General features: G+C 39.1%; 1 long non-coding RNA gene across 2 annotated transcripts in view; it reads left to right on the top strand.

Moving 5' to 3' along the window:
• The window catches only part of LOC309619997, a 273,721-nt gene that overhangs the window by 36,806 nt on the left and 221,405 nt on the right, over positions 1–15,510 (top strand). The gene's annotated exons all lie outside the window — the stretch shown is intronic.

The raw sequence follows: 15,510 nt of genomic DNA, 5'->3' as shown, positions 1-15,510 counted from the left end.
TGCCCTTCCCATCCAGAGCTGGTTAAAGCTTAGCAATTCTGCTCGCGCAAATCCACAGTGCAGATGGCCAAGTGCAGTCTTCAGCACACCTTTGTAAACAGTCCTCTCACTAAACTCTCTTCTGCATCACTTTGGAGGAGATCTGTTTCCAACTAGGATCTTGCTGGTTTACCCCTCCCTGGAGACGTAACCATCACTATACCCTTTCCTGTGTTGAGAAAACATCTCTGGGGTCCATACGTTAGCACAATTCTGTTCTTTTTTTTTTTTTTTTTTCTTTTTGTATTTGGTAATTTCTTTACCGTGGTCATAAAGTTCCAGCGTTGATCACTTTAGCTGACTTTGCTGAACCTAATCCACAAAATTGTTAACTGTTGAGGAAAGCTGTATTACTTATTTGTAGACCAGGAAGTACCTGATAAGAAATTTACATCAGTCCCTGTAGTTTAGTTCTTCCTATCTTTTTTTTTTTTTTTTCTTAATGTCAACTCTTTTTCCCTCTTTGGTTCCCTCAAGAAAAATTTAGAATGCCAAGTTCAGGCTCCATGGAATATAGAAATTCATATCCCATTAACATTCTCCTTACTACTTCGTTTTCACACATCATGCCTTGATTGGTAACCAGCTTGACCTATAACCTATAGTTTAAAGAAAAATAAAAACCCAAGGTGGCTTCAATGCAAAGCATCTCTTGCTTCAGAGAACAGATGGCAGAAATGTCATCCGGGTGAAAAAACAGATCAGTTGTAAGCAGTGACTTAATGATAGCTTCTTAGAAAATAGCATCCCTTTGTTTTGCTTTATAGGCAGGTCCTTCTGAAGTCTGTGGTCAAATCATTAGCTGTCTGCTCAGCAGTGACAGGGGACCCCTGGTCATTTACTGCACTTCCCTTCACGGTTGTTGCTCGCAAACCCAAGGTAGCGCCATTGTTTCCTTACTGGCTTGATGCTGAATCACAGCACAGAATGGACAGTTATCTTCTAGGGGGGGGAAAAAAAGGAACAGTCCTGTTTATTTTTAGAAGACAGATTCAGGCAGTTTTTTGGGAAGGGAATTCTCTGTCATAAAATGCCTTCTTGTGGAATTTGGACATGGCACCTTTTTTTCCTGAACACCGTCTGTACCTAACTGAAAATGATTGTGCCGAGGCTTCCTGGATCCCTTCAATCTTGTCAAGAACTTTTGGATGGGTGAAGAAAAAAAAAACACTTCCCTGTGCATAAATAAAATTCTGAGGCATTTGCTCAAAGCGTCCTGAATATTTATTCAACAATATTATTAATCTCAGTTGGTTTCCCTTTGTAATTTATATTATTCTCATACCATAAGTTATTAAAAATGCAGTAGAAGCCCATTGAATTCACCTATCGCCCTGCTGAGTGAGGTAATCTCATGTGATATGGTATCCCCTGAAAACATTTATTTAGAGCAAGGATTAGCACTCATGCTCTGGACAATTTTATGGAACAGGACAGTATTAAATGTTTTAGATTTTGTGTGCCTTGTCACAGCTACTCAACTGTACCTGGTAGCACAAAACGACCCACAGATAATGTCAGTGAATGGGTATGGCTGTGTTCCAATAATTGTATGGACACAATTTGAATTTCATATAATTTTTCATGTCATGAAATATTCTTCTTTTGAGTTATTTGTTCCCAACCATTTAAAAATATAAAAGGAATATTAAGCAGTAGTCCATACAAAAAACAAGCGGCGGGCTAGATTTGCCTTATGGGCTGTCATCTGTGGACCTCTTATTTTAGAGTAAAAATCTGTTAGCGCTTGAGTGACAATAGCTGCCTTCTGAGCCATGTCCGTGATTGAATCCCCCTTTTATCTTATTTATTTTATTGAAGTATAGTTGATTTACAATGTTAATTTCTGTATAGCAGTGATTCAGTTATATACATATATTCTTTTTCATTCTTTTCCAGTATGGTTTATCGTGGGAGATTGAATATAGTTCCCTGTGCTATACAGTAGGACCTTGTTCACCCGTTCTGTATATAATAGTTTGCATCTGCTAATCTCAAACTCCCAGTCCACCACTTGCCTCTCCACTGCATGTTGGCAACCACAAGTCTGGTCTTTACACCTGTGAATCTGTTTGTTTTGTAGATACGGTCATTTTTATCATATTTTAGATTCCACATAAAAGTGACATATGGTATTTGTCTTTCTCTGACTTACTCAGTATGATAATCTCTAGTTGCATCCATGCTGCTGCAAATGTCATTATTTCATTCTTTTTTATGGGTGAGTAGTACTCCATTGTGTGTGTGTGTGTGTGTGTGTGTGTGTGTGTGTGTGTGTATATATATATACACACATACCACATCTTCTTGATCCATGATTGAATTCCGTTAATTCCCTCTTGGATTCGTAGGGGAAAAGAGAGGGGGGAAAAAAAAAAGAAAAGTAGCAGAAGGAACTAGGGGTGATCTGATTGCTTTAATTGAGTTTTGTCTTGAGCTGCCTTCATTCGTGCTGTCCCGAGGATGCAAATCTCCGAGCTGTCATTTCCGAGTCACACTCTCCATCAGTATTTCCCAAAGACATGCTTCTTCTGCAAGAGGGTGGGTTGTTCTAGAAAGACTAGGGGTGAACAATCATTTTTAAAAAGGCTGCCTGTTTGATCACTGACCACGTGCACGAGGTCCTCTGTGGAGGGATTTGTGGAAGTAATTTTATAAAATGCTCCCACCAGCTCTAGGCACTTGGAATCCTTCTTCACCCAGCTTACAGTTGACGAAGTTGAAATAGCACGAGAACACATCCTAGAAAGCCACAGAGTGTTAAAGAGGGGAGACACTTAATGAAATGCTGCCGAGTCCCATGCTCTAAAAGTTGTGAGGAAGCATTGCTACACGGCTTTCCTCATGATAGAGTTTTTGCTTTGAACAAGAAGGGAAAGAAGAGAAGGACAGAAGATACAAAGACGGTAGATTTACGTCTACTATTAATGAAAAGACATGGGGATTGCCCCACCCTTCTTTCCCTATGCATGCATTTTTTTTATTCACACCACCTGCATTTATCATTGTGGGCTTATTGCCTTCGTCATTTTATGCAAAGACCCAGTTTATAGAGTAGCCCACTCTGGCGAGAAAACAAGGTAAAAAATGACACTGTTTGCCCCAAACAGTTTGGAAGGAAAGTAGCACCCCACGACCCGGCCCCCCGACATGCACATCCTGGTGTTTGCCCTCACAGGAGGGATGCCATGCGGCCTCTGCTCCTTGGTTCGCTCCAGTTCCCTGTTTACGTGATAATATTCTTTTGAGGGAGTTTCTAGCTGAAGATGTAGCATACGTGCATTAGGACAAGCTTCAGCAGATACATGTGATCTCAACAAACGAGCCCAAATACACACCTTCTGCAAGAGCGCACAGCCTGGACTTGAAAGATGGACTCAGGTTCAAAACAGCCCCCCCTCAGTGTTCATCCTCTGGGGACCTGCGGTTGCCATGGTAATCTGATAGCTTGTAAATTGGCTAGAAGAACTGCAGATGGTACAGGTCTATCTTTCCTAGTATATGGAGGTGAATTGATGATATAGAAGTCTCTGATCGCCACTCATGAGAAAAAGGAAAAAACAAGTAAAGCAGACATAGTACGTAGACGCAGGGACTAAGAAGGAAGTATCCCCTCCCATATGTAAACAGTTGCATTTCCACCCCTGGCCACTGGGAGTGTTGATACGTGAGGCCGATGCCGTAACCTCGGGGGACCTTGTCCACCGTTGTATAGATGTAGCTGGTGGTGACTGTAATATCAGGAATAGCAATCTCATCTCAGGCCTGGATCTTGGGTTCCTTGGGCTCATTTGTCTTCTCCACACCTTGTCCACTGAAAACGAGATCCATCGGTCCCAAGATGGTTACAAGAATGGGCACCCTTCTCACTGACCTGCTTATTCCATCTTAAGGTCTTTATGTTTGCACGTCCTCTCCCAATTGGCAAATAGCCTCCCTTTGAAACTGTCTGCGGGAGGCAGACGGCCTCCCCAAACCTCCTCTCTTCTCAAGAACACTTTTCATAACCATTCAGCCAGTCCTTAGAGGTAGCCTTTGTCAATCTCCCTGTAAACACAACGGCGAGTCCATTTAACCCCCTCAGTGGCTTTCGTCTGGATTGGCTTCGGTTTCTCTAGGTGTATCTTAAAATGTGTAATTGGAAAGATATGCAACGCCCCAGGTATGCTTTAATCACACCGGGAGCTGGTGAACTGCTTTCTCTTCACATCATGCATCCTTTAACTAGATTTAATGAACAGTGAAACTAGCAGTTCGCCATCCTGCCTTTGAGAAACGAAATGCAAGGGCTTACCCTTTCTCAGTTGATTTTCATCGTAATTTGGCTGGTCATTTTAGCTTTCTCGACAGTGTGAAATGTTGCTCCAAGCAAGCTAACGCTTTGGAGAGTGAGCATGTTTTTTATGGATCCGTGCAAGCGGTGGACAATCATGTGAAAGGGGGGAGGACCAGGGAAAAGGCCTTTTCTGTGCAGCCCTAATAAACTTCCAGCAGCTTGATGATAACCCCTAAAAAGCACATCCTCATCACATCCTGAAGTCCTGAAGTCCATCCCCTAACCAGCTGCAAGACAATTTGCTTATAATATTATCAAGCTCATAATTTTTCATAGGGCTTCCCTGGCAGTGCAGTGGTTAAGAGTTCGCCTGCCAATGCAGGGGACACGGGTTCGAGCCCTGGTCTGGGAAGATCCCACATGCCGCGGAGCAACTAGGCCCATGAGCCACAACTACTGAGCCTGAGCTCTAGAGCCCGTGAGCCACAACTACTGAAGCCTGCACGCCTGGAGCCCGTGCTCTGCCACAAGAGAAGCCACTGCAATGAGAAGCCCTCACACCGCAACGAAGAGTAGCCCCCGCACGCAGCAATGAAGACCCAACGCAGCCCCAAAAATAAAAGATGGCTGTTGCTATTAAAAAAAAATTTTTTTTTTATAGTCTCGATAAGACTATCACCAGAAACTTTGCCAGGCATTTTTCAGAAATTAGAATGTATGTTTTGTGTATGTCTCTCCTAATCTCTCCTCAAGTTTTAAATAGCATTTTTTGTTTCTGCTGGGTTTTTTTGTTTGTTTGAATCAAATATTTTCTTGTATTTCATCTTAATTACAGATCACAGTGGGATTAAATTAGAAGTTGATGAACATTGCATATGTAGAAAATCTAAATATTTAGGAATTAAACAACATGCTTCTGAATTAACATTGATCAAAAGAGAATGTCCTTAGGGAAATTTAAAATATTTTGAACTGAAAGAAATTGAAATCAACATGTATCAAAATCTGTTGCTTGCAAGCAAAGCAGAGCATGGAGGAAAACTTATGTCTTTAAATTCTTACCTGGAAATATAAAAGTATGTGAAATCATCTAAATTTTCACCTACTTAGCAAAAAAGAGCAAGTTTAGTGGAAAATAAGGAGAAAAAATGATAAAATAAATATTAAATCATTGAAATAGAAAGCTGAGTCATTTATTAACAAAATCTTAAGTTGATTCTCCTACATACACAAACTGCATTACAATGTAAAAAGGGGTGAAATCTGAATAAGATCTGTAGCTTGGTTAACAGAGTATTGCATCAATTTCAAGTCCTGATATTGATACTTTACTATAGTTATGAGATGTTATCTTTGGATAAGCTGGGTAAGACAACAAGTGACTCTATCAGTTTTATAGCTTATGTGTGTCTCTATTTCAAAATAAGAAACTTTAAAAAAAAATATTATTTATTTATTTTGGCTGCGCTGGGTCTTAGTTGTGGCATGTGGGCTTCTTAGTTGCGGCATGCATGCAGGATCTAGTTCCCTGACCAGAGATGGAACCCAGGCCCCTGCATTAGGAGTGCACGGAGTCTTACCCACTGGACCACCAGGGAAGTCCCAAAATAAAGTTCTAAGACGTTAATTCTTTATGAAGTCAGTAAACTTTTTTCTTAATGGCACCAAACTAAAAGCACCCAAATGTCCTTCGACAGGAAAATGAACAACCAAATTGTAATGTTTTTCACATGACGGAATGCTGTTCAGTGGGGAAAAAATGGCTTATACACACAACAAAGTGGGTGAATCCCAAAACATTATGTGAAGTGAAGTGGTAAGAGGGAAAAAACGTCTACTACATAATTCTGTTCATAACACATTTCAACACAGGGCAAAACTAACCCAGGGTGTTGAATAGCTGTGGAATTTATTCTGGGAATAAAGACACTGAGTAGAAAGTGACTTTTTTTGAGTGGTGAGAGTATACTTCTCTTGGTATGGAAGATGTATACCTATTCGCACATACTTGAGAATACTCATTGGACTGTATATTCAAATCTGTGACCTTCGCTCATGTACATTTATTTCAATCAAAACTTACCCAGTTCTATTTATAGTCCCAAACAGCATAAGTACGTGAATGTACGTATTAGCTCAATAAGCCAGGAAACGTTGTCACCCAATCCTAGTTCACCTAGACTTCTCGAAAAACCAGAAAATATGGAAGTTTAATCACTAGTTTAGAGTAATGTGTTGGGAGTGTCTCCATTTTTACTCTTGAGAAATTTAGAGGCTTCTCAATTCTTTTAGGGCTCACCTTTTAAGGGCATCTAGTTTTCTCCTTAGCAATGTAACTTACAAAATTGTTCCAAATTACAATTTCTTCTTTCTTTAGTAGTAGAAACAGCCTTTTCATCTGTGCTTTGAGTTAAGGTTTTGAATACATTTAGTGTTTTTTTTTTTTTTGCAAGAAAAATATTTAGAGGCTTCCGTATTCTTCTCTCCCCACAACTATTGAGGTATCTTCCATTGGGCCCAGGTGTCAAAAAACAAAACAAAAACAAAAAGCAGGGATTGTTTTTCCCAAGCCCAATCAACATTGTTCACTTCTTATCCTGCAAAATGTTACTGAAGTTCTCTTCACGGTGAAGCCTGATAGCTTTCATATCGTCGTATTTCTGGTACAATCTGATTGAAATTGTCTAAGTTCTCATAGGACCTTCTTTCTGTGTTCTGACTTGTCAAAACAAAGGTGGCAGTTATTTTATTTCTTCGTTATTGAACGGTGGTTCATTTAGATCCAGGGCTTCTGGGTTGCTTACTGTGTGATCAACATGGCAGCTATCCAAAATAATCTGATTTCGTGAGATAACTAACACTGATTTCTGCTGCTATCTACATTTACACTTTTTTCATCATGGTATACATTTTTATAAGTGTTTCTTTTTAAAATTTTATTCAAGTATAGTTGATTTATAATGTGTTAATTTCTGCTGTACAGCAAAGTGACTCAGTTATACATATATATGCTCTTTTTTCATATTCTTTTCCATGATGGTTTATCTCAGGAGATTGAATGTAGTTCCCTGTGCTCTGCAGTAGGACCTTGTTGTTTATCCATCGTATATATACTGGTTTGCATCTGCTAACCCCAAACTCCCAATTCTTTCCTCGCCCCCCCCCCCCTTGGCAACCACAAGTCTGTTCTCTATGTCTGTGAGTCTGTTTCTGTTTCATAGATAAGTTCATTTGTGTCATATTTTAGATTCCACATACAAGTGACATCATGATATTTGTGTTTGTCTGACTTACTTAGTATGATCATCTCTAGGTCCATCCATGTAACTGCAAATGGTATTACTTCACTCCTTCTTATGGCTGAGTAGTATTCCATTGTATATATGCACCACATCTTTAACTATTCATCTGTTGATGGACATTTAGGTTGTTTTAAAAAGTGTTTCTTTTTCTGGAACCAGGTATTACCTTATTTGTTTTATTAAATGTTGAAAAGTAGATAAACCTCGAAAGAATAATACATTGAATAGGCATCATTTAGTTTTAAGAGAAAGTTGACACTCCACCATAGTTGCTACGTAGACATACACATACATGTGTATGTATGTAGATTGATTGATTATTAGATAGATAAAAGGACTGAACATTTGGGGCTGATGAATCAATCTGTTATGTGGGGCTGTTTTGCACATTGTAGAGCATGCAGCATCCTTGCTGGCCCCTGCCCGCTGGAAGTCTGTAGGATGGGTCCCCTGCCCTGCAAAAGAACGTCTTCAGGCAATAAGAAATGCCCACTCGAGGGAGACTCATTCCCACGCTAGAAACAGAATATTAATTTATCAACATGTAGATGTAGTATATTATAGAAACATTATCTTATCCAATTCAAATAAATACAGACATCATAGCATTTCATCCCCAAAATACTTTAGTAACGCATCTCCAAAAAATAAAAGACCATTTTCCTGCCTGGCAACAATTTTTTTTTTTATCACACCTCCTGAAAATAAAGCTCATTTTTCTGATATCATAAAATCCCATTATTTATATACAGATTTCCTCAATGGCATCCAGTCATATTTGTTACTTTTCACAGACCAGTTATGTCTGTTAAGTGTCTCTTAATCTGGCCCAGTCTCTCACGTTGCACTGGTATCTGATTTCAAGTACCTTTTTTGAGGTCAGACCAGGGCTTTAGTAGAACAACCCGCTTGCATCCTGGGTATAGATGATATCTGATTGTATCTCCTGGAGTTGGGAGATGCCTCTTTATTCTGTTTCCTGTTGAGTTAGTGATTAGATCTGAAGTCACAATTTGATTGAAGGTAATCATCCCAGACAACTCTGCAGAGTGATGCTGAGGGCATCAGATCGCCTTCAGTTAGGGGAATGCCGCACTTGTTCATCTCGGAATTCCTTATCCTAGATTGAGGTCTGGCCTCAGGTAAAGTCACCCAGATCTGTCCACTGCAGAGACACCCAGATCCTTTTTTGAAAAGCGATTCTTCTCTTATCAATAAGAGCTCGCAGCCTACTTGGGCGGTGTTTCCAAAATAACTCTTGGGAAATGTGTATACACACATCCTTCTCCAAGCAGCATGTGCATGCAGTGTGCAAAGAATGTTAATTTTTTCCGTATCACACTTAGCAGAATTTCTCCTGTGATGTCATTCTCTGCATTCCACAGGATCGTATTTTAATGTGAATGAAACGACATAAAATAATACCTACAGTTTCAAAGCCACATTAGAATCCTAGCAGACAACACCCTGCAACTCAAAATTTGGTGGCTTTCAGCTTGATACCATTAGCTTCAAATGTCAACTCACGGTTTACAGGAAGCTTTTGTCTTCTGTCCTTTCAAACCACACGGTCATAAAAGAGGTAAAGTCAGAAACGAGTTACAAGATGAGAAGCCTGACATCAAGAGTTAGAAAGGGGAGGTCATTTTCCCTCCGCCAACATCTGACGGTTCTCAGAACTATACTGGGTGATTGTTACCATCTGAAAACTGGATTGCTTTATGCTAAGAGTTACCTTTCTCTCTAAAGAGAGACTTCTAGGTGGTCCTCTGATCTATAATAGACATTCCGCCATGAAGAGCGTGACACTCAGGGTTCAGCGCGGCATATTTGATAAAAACTTCCAAGAGATTGCTTGCGGTGTAATGATGTATTAGAGTTTTTTTTGTTTCTTTTTTTTTTTTTTTTTTTACTAAATATTACACCCACAAAAATTGTTAAAATGTTAATGACATCCACAGCACGCTCAGTCTTGAAGTGCAAAGAGACTTTTAATTTGCTAAAATTGTTTAATTAGCAAATAAATTGCTTGATTGACCGTTTCTGCACTTACTAAGCCAAGGCACTGACTGTCTGAATAAGTATTGCAGGAACATTTCATGTCAGAATTTTAAATGCATTAAATACTTTGTTATATTGGACTTAGGTTGATTTATTTTTTGTTTTTGAGCACTGAACCGGTGAACACAAGGGCAAAATAGAAACTGTGTCGCCATAAGTTGGGGCTCAGTGCTTTTGTACTATGTTTGTGTTCTCTTCTTTTTGGTTTTTTGTGAATCTGTATGTTTCTGATTTGTGGTTTCCCTGTTTTTCAAGTATGTTAACCCCTTCCTATATCTACGTACTTGCTTTAGACTGATAGTCATATAGGGTCAAACCATTCTAAAAAAAAAAGAAATCTGTTTTCTTACTCTCCTCCACCACGTTTTATAATTTTGACATCTTTTACATCTTCATGTTCTTCCTTTTGCTCTTCTCATTATAGTTTTCATTGCTCTCACAAATTTTTTTGATTTTTTTTTTTTTTTTTTAATCTGAATACTGGCTTATTTATGTGATTTACTTTCCAATTGTGATCTTCCCTTTCCTATAGATTCCTGCTGCTTTTCTATTTTTAAATTTTTATTTCTTTTTTAAATTAAAAAAGTTTATTTTATATTGACTTATAGTTGATTTACAATGTTGTTAGTTTCTGCTGTACAGCAAAGTGAATCAGTTATACATACATGTATAACTTTTTCAAGTTCTTTTCCCATATAGGTCATTACAGAGTACTGAGTAGAGTTTCCTGTGCTATATACTTGGTCCTTATCAGTTATCTATTTTATATATAGTAGTGTATATATGCCAGTCCCAATCTCTTGGTCCTTATCAGTTATCTATTTTATATATAGTAGTGTGTATATGTCAGTCCCAATCTCCCAATTTACCCCTCCCCTCTCTTACCTCCTGGTAACCATGTTTGTTTTCTACATCTGTAACTCTTTTTATGTTTTGTAGATAAGTTTGTATCATTTTTTTAAGATTCCACATATAAGTGATACCATACGATATTTGTCTTTATCATCTAAGTGAAGTAGGTCAGACAATCTCCAAGTTCATCCATGTTGCTGCAGATGGTATTATTTTATTCTTTTCATGGCTGAGTAATATTCCATTGTATATATGTACCACATCTTCTTTATCCATTCCTCTGTAGATGGAGATTTAGCTTGCTTCCATGTCCTGCCTATTGTAAATAGAGCTGCAATGAACATTGTGGTACATGACTCTTTTTGAATTATGGTTTTCTCAGGGTATATGCCCAGTAGTGGGATTGCTGGGTCATGTTGGTAGTTCTATTTTTAGATTTTTAAGGAACCTCTATACTGTTCTCCATAGTGGCTGTATCAGTTTACATTCCCACCAACAGCGTAAGAGGGTTCCCTTTTCTCCACACCCTCTCCAGGATTGGTTATTTGTAGACTTTTTTTTTTTTTTTTTTAATAAAAAGTTTCGAGGTGAACTCCTTTTTTAATTTTAGTTTTTTATACAGCAGGTTCTTATTAGTTATCCATTTTATACATATTAGTGTATATATGTCAAGCCCAATCTCCCTATGATGATAGCCATTCTGTCTGGTGTGAGGTGGTATCTCATGTTGATTTGCATTTTGCTGATAATTAGTTATCTTGAGCATCTTTTCATGTGCCCCTTCTGTATGTCGTCTTTGGAGAAATGTCTATTTAGGTCTTTTCCCATTTTTTTGAGTTGTTTCTTTTTTTTTTTTTTTTCTTTTTTGATATTTAGCTGCATGAGCTGTTTTTAAATTTTGTAGATGAATCCCTTGTCAGTTGCATCATTGGCAAATATTTTCTCCCGTTCTGTGCTTCTTTTCTATTTAAGGTAGACCTTTCAATATTTCTTTTAGGATAGGTTTAGTATTGCTGTGTTCTTTTAGTTTTTGCTTGTCTGAGAAATTCTTTATCTCTCCTTCTATTCTAAATGATACAAGTTGAGGCTAAATTCTACATTTTGTCTTAAACAGCATTGCTCTGTGTCATAAAAGATGTTTTTGGTTTTTCTCTCCTGAATATCAAGTAGGCTACCAATTCAAAAAATGTTGTCAATATACCTTATTGTTTCATTTACCACATAGCTAATGAGAAAATTTACCTTGAGTCGCTGTGTGTATTAGCATTGAGGAGTCCCAACAGTGATAAATCTTGAGGTCTATTTTGTTTTTAAAGAAAACACAGGAAGGGTAGTTAAAACACACCTGTCAAATGTGGTAAGACTTGTTGCAGTCGTGGAGGAGAGAGGAATTGCTTCTGCAGTAGTCAGAGAAAGTTTTGGTGTGTATTGGTTCCCTACTGCTGCTGTAACAAATTACCACAAAGGTAGTGCCTTTAAGAAAAGGAAAAAAAAACAAGAATAGGGAATTCCCCGGCAGTCCAGTGGTTAGGACTCCACGCTTTCAGTTCGAATTCCTGGTCAGGGAACTAAGATCCCACAAGCCATGTGTCGAGGCCAAAAAAAAACAAAAAACCAAGCGTACAGCTCTTAAGCTCAAAATTTGATGCAATTCTCACTGGACTAACTCAAGGCATTGACAGGGCTGTGTTTCTTCTGGTTTTTGTGGAAATCTGTCCTTGCCTTTTCCAGTGTCTAGAGGACACCCAGCTTTCTTGGGCCATGGCCCCTACTTCCGTCTTCAAAAATAATAATTACTGGTCATCACTGTGACCGTTTTGCCTCCCGGTTCCACTTTTAAGGACTTTTATGGTTACAGGGAGCCCACCCAGATAATCCAGGGTTATCTCCCAATCTCTAAATTGGTTGGCAATCTTAATTCCATCTACAAGCTTAATTCTCTTTTGCCGTGTCACCTAACCAATTCACAGGTTCTGGGAATTAGGGTGTACATATCATTGGGGGGTGGAGAGCTATTGTTTGATCCACTACAAGCCCCCGAAACTCAGAATTTTCACAGGCTCTGATGCAACCTCTCAGACAAAAGCAGGGAAGCGTGAAATGATTGAAGTTTGAAAAAGCATGCAATCAGGCTATGTTATGGATCATACCAGTGCTTTTGGGAGAGGAAGACTGGCTGGAAATATATGTTGCTTACACCATCCAACCAGGGCAAAACTTTGCAAGACTGAGTGTAAAACGCTTGAACTCCGTGCATCCCGCAGTGTGAGAGATGTAGATGATGTTAGAGAAAGACAGAGATGCTGTGCGTCGTTTCCATAAACAGAGCCTTATTTTCAAGGATTCACTGCCACTTGATGGGTGAACAGAATAGGAATACCTCCATAGGATGGTCTGTTTGACCCCATGCACCTTCCCAAGCCTAGACCAAATCTTCCGGACAAGTGTCCTAAAACATGCTTACAGCTGGCCATTTTGGAATCTCTTTTCTGTTCTCCTACATGCAATGGTCAACCATATCATTTAAGGATCTGACGTGGCAGGGAATCTCCGTTCTAGGTGTTCACTTCGTTGTTCTCTTTTAGGGATTATTTTAAGCACTGTCTAATTTATTGGTCTGTCCTAAGGTGTGAGTGCCAATCTACAGTTAAACTATTGCGATTCTGTTTATGGAATTTAGTAGAGCCAGATCCTCAAAAGATGAATCGCTAACAAGTATGTCTATACATCCCCCTGTATATTGAAAAAGTCGTGGTCAGGGAATAGAAGGCATCCACAACTAGAGTAAATGCCTAGCTTATTAGCCTCTTTTCCTCTTAATGTACATTAAAATATAATCATTTTCTCTAAACATGCATCATGCATTTGCATATATGTTTATTTTCAGTGTCTAAACATTTATTTAGATCGTGAAGCTATATTTGTTTCTAAAAAATATTTTAAAAAGTCAAGATTTTTTAGTGAAGGATAGTTGATTGACAATGTTGTGTTAGTTTCTGCTGTACAGCAAAGTGATTGAGTTCTACATATGCATACATTCTTGGTTTATATTCTTTTCCATGATGGTTTATCCCAGGATATTGAGTATAGTTCCCTGTGCTCTACAGTAGGACCTTGTGGTTTATCCATCCTATATATACTAGTTTGCATCTGTTAATCCCAAACTCCCACTCCATCCCTCCCCCACCCTCCTCCCCCTTGGCAACCACCAGTCTGTTCTTTATGTCAGTGAGTCTGTTTTTGTTTTGTAAATAAGTTCATTTGTATCATTTTTTTAGATTGCCACCTATAGGTGATATCATACGGTATTTGTCTTTCTCTGACTTACTTCACTTAGTATGGTCATCTGTAGTTGCATCCGTGTTGCTGCAAATGGCATTATATTGTTCTTTTTTATGGCTGAGTAGTATTCCATTAAAAAATTCTTGTATATCTGTAGAAGTCTAGAAAGATACACATATGACTTAATAGCAGTTACTTTTCAGTGATGTATTCATAGTTTCTTTGAATTTCATTATTTATATTTATCTGCATTTATAAAAAGCTCTACAACAAACCTTCCTTTGTTATTCAGAAGTTAAGATTTTAAATATCTTGTATACCCTATTTTTTCAGATTCTTGTGTTGTGGGAAAACTACTTCACAACTTAATTGTTAAATGAAAAATGTGTAAATTCTAGTTTTGATGAATGACCCGTCAGTGTGCTAAAAAATGTTACTTCCTTCCCCTGGGTTTTCAATCTTCCCCAAATATGTTATTGATCACCTAGGAATCAAAGGTGCTTGAGAATTCGTTTTATAACATAAAGTTAAATTAAAACTCTGTAATGATAAATGTTTTTTGCCAGTGAAGGAGAACTATTCTTTTACAGTAGTTCTTTTCTGATATTATTTAAGAGTCCTATTTTTAAATACTATGAAAAAGAAAGCAAACTATTTCATTAACACTTACATGTGAACTACATGTTAAAATGGTATTTTGAATACGTTCAGTTAAATAACATACTTTAAAATTTGTTTCACCTGTTCCTTTTCACTTGTTTTTAACGTGGCCGCTGGAAAAGGTGATGACTGTAAGGGTCTCCTGTTCTATTTCTAATTGACAGCATTGATCTAGGACAAAACTTTGCACACAGTGTCCTGCAAAGTATTATGGTGGGCGATGGGCAAACGCCTGCATGATGAGAATTAGGATTATGAGTGAGGAGAATTCAGAGCCCCCCAGCAGACCTCGCTCAGAGTCTAATTCTATCTGTTTGGATTACTGGTCTCTGAAGAAAGAACACCCCCCCTCCCCTGCTTTAAAATGGTTGAGGACCTCTGCCTTTAAAGGGCAGAAAGGCCAGCGATGGGCTTCATCTCTTAGCATGGTCAGCCTCAGTCAGGGGCTGTTAGAAGGAAAAGAGCCTGCCTTAGGCCAGAGACGATGACCAGGACCCTGGTGATGGTCATCTCCACGATGAAGAGGTACCAGAGAGATTTAGGAGTGGACTGCACCCCAGAAAGCTGTCAGGGTTGGGGAGAGTGAGGCGTGGGTGTGTTCTCAGAACGCTGGCATGTTTTACATGCGGGAGTCCAAAAGCTCCGTGCTGACCAGGCGGAGACGTGCAGAGAGCGGGAACCTGGGAAAGACAGGATTGCTGTCTTTTTTTTTTTTTTTTTTTTTAATTTCTTTATTTATTTTTGGCTGTGCTGGGTCTTCGTTGCTGCGCCCAGGCTTTCTCTAGTTGCGGCGAGCAGGGGCTACTCTTCGTTGCGGTGCGCGGGCTTCTCATTGCGGTGGCTTCTCTTGTTGCAGAGCACGGGCTCTAGGCGCATGGGCTTCAGTAGTTGTGGCATGTGGGCTCAGTAGCTGTGGCTCGCGGGCTTAGCTGCTCCGCGGCATGTGGGATCTTCCCGGACCAGGGCTCGAACCCGTGTCCACTGCATTGGCAGGCAGATTCTTAACCACTGCACCACCAGGGAAGCCCAGGATTGCTG

Source organism: Balaenoptera borealis (assembly GCF_965194805.1).
Source record: "Balaenoptera borealis genome assembly, chromosome: X".
Lineage (NCBI taxonomy): Eukaryota > Metazoa > Chordata > Mammalia > Artiodactyla > Balaenopteridae > Balaenoptera > Balaenoptera borealis.
The sequence above is the reverse complement of the archived record's forward strand: the minus strand, read 5'-3'. Positions and strand labels throughout refer to the sequence as shown.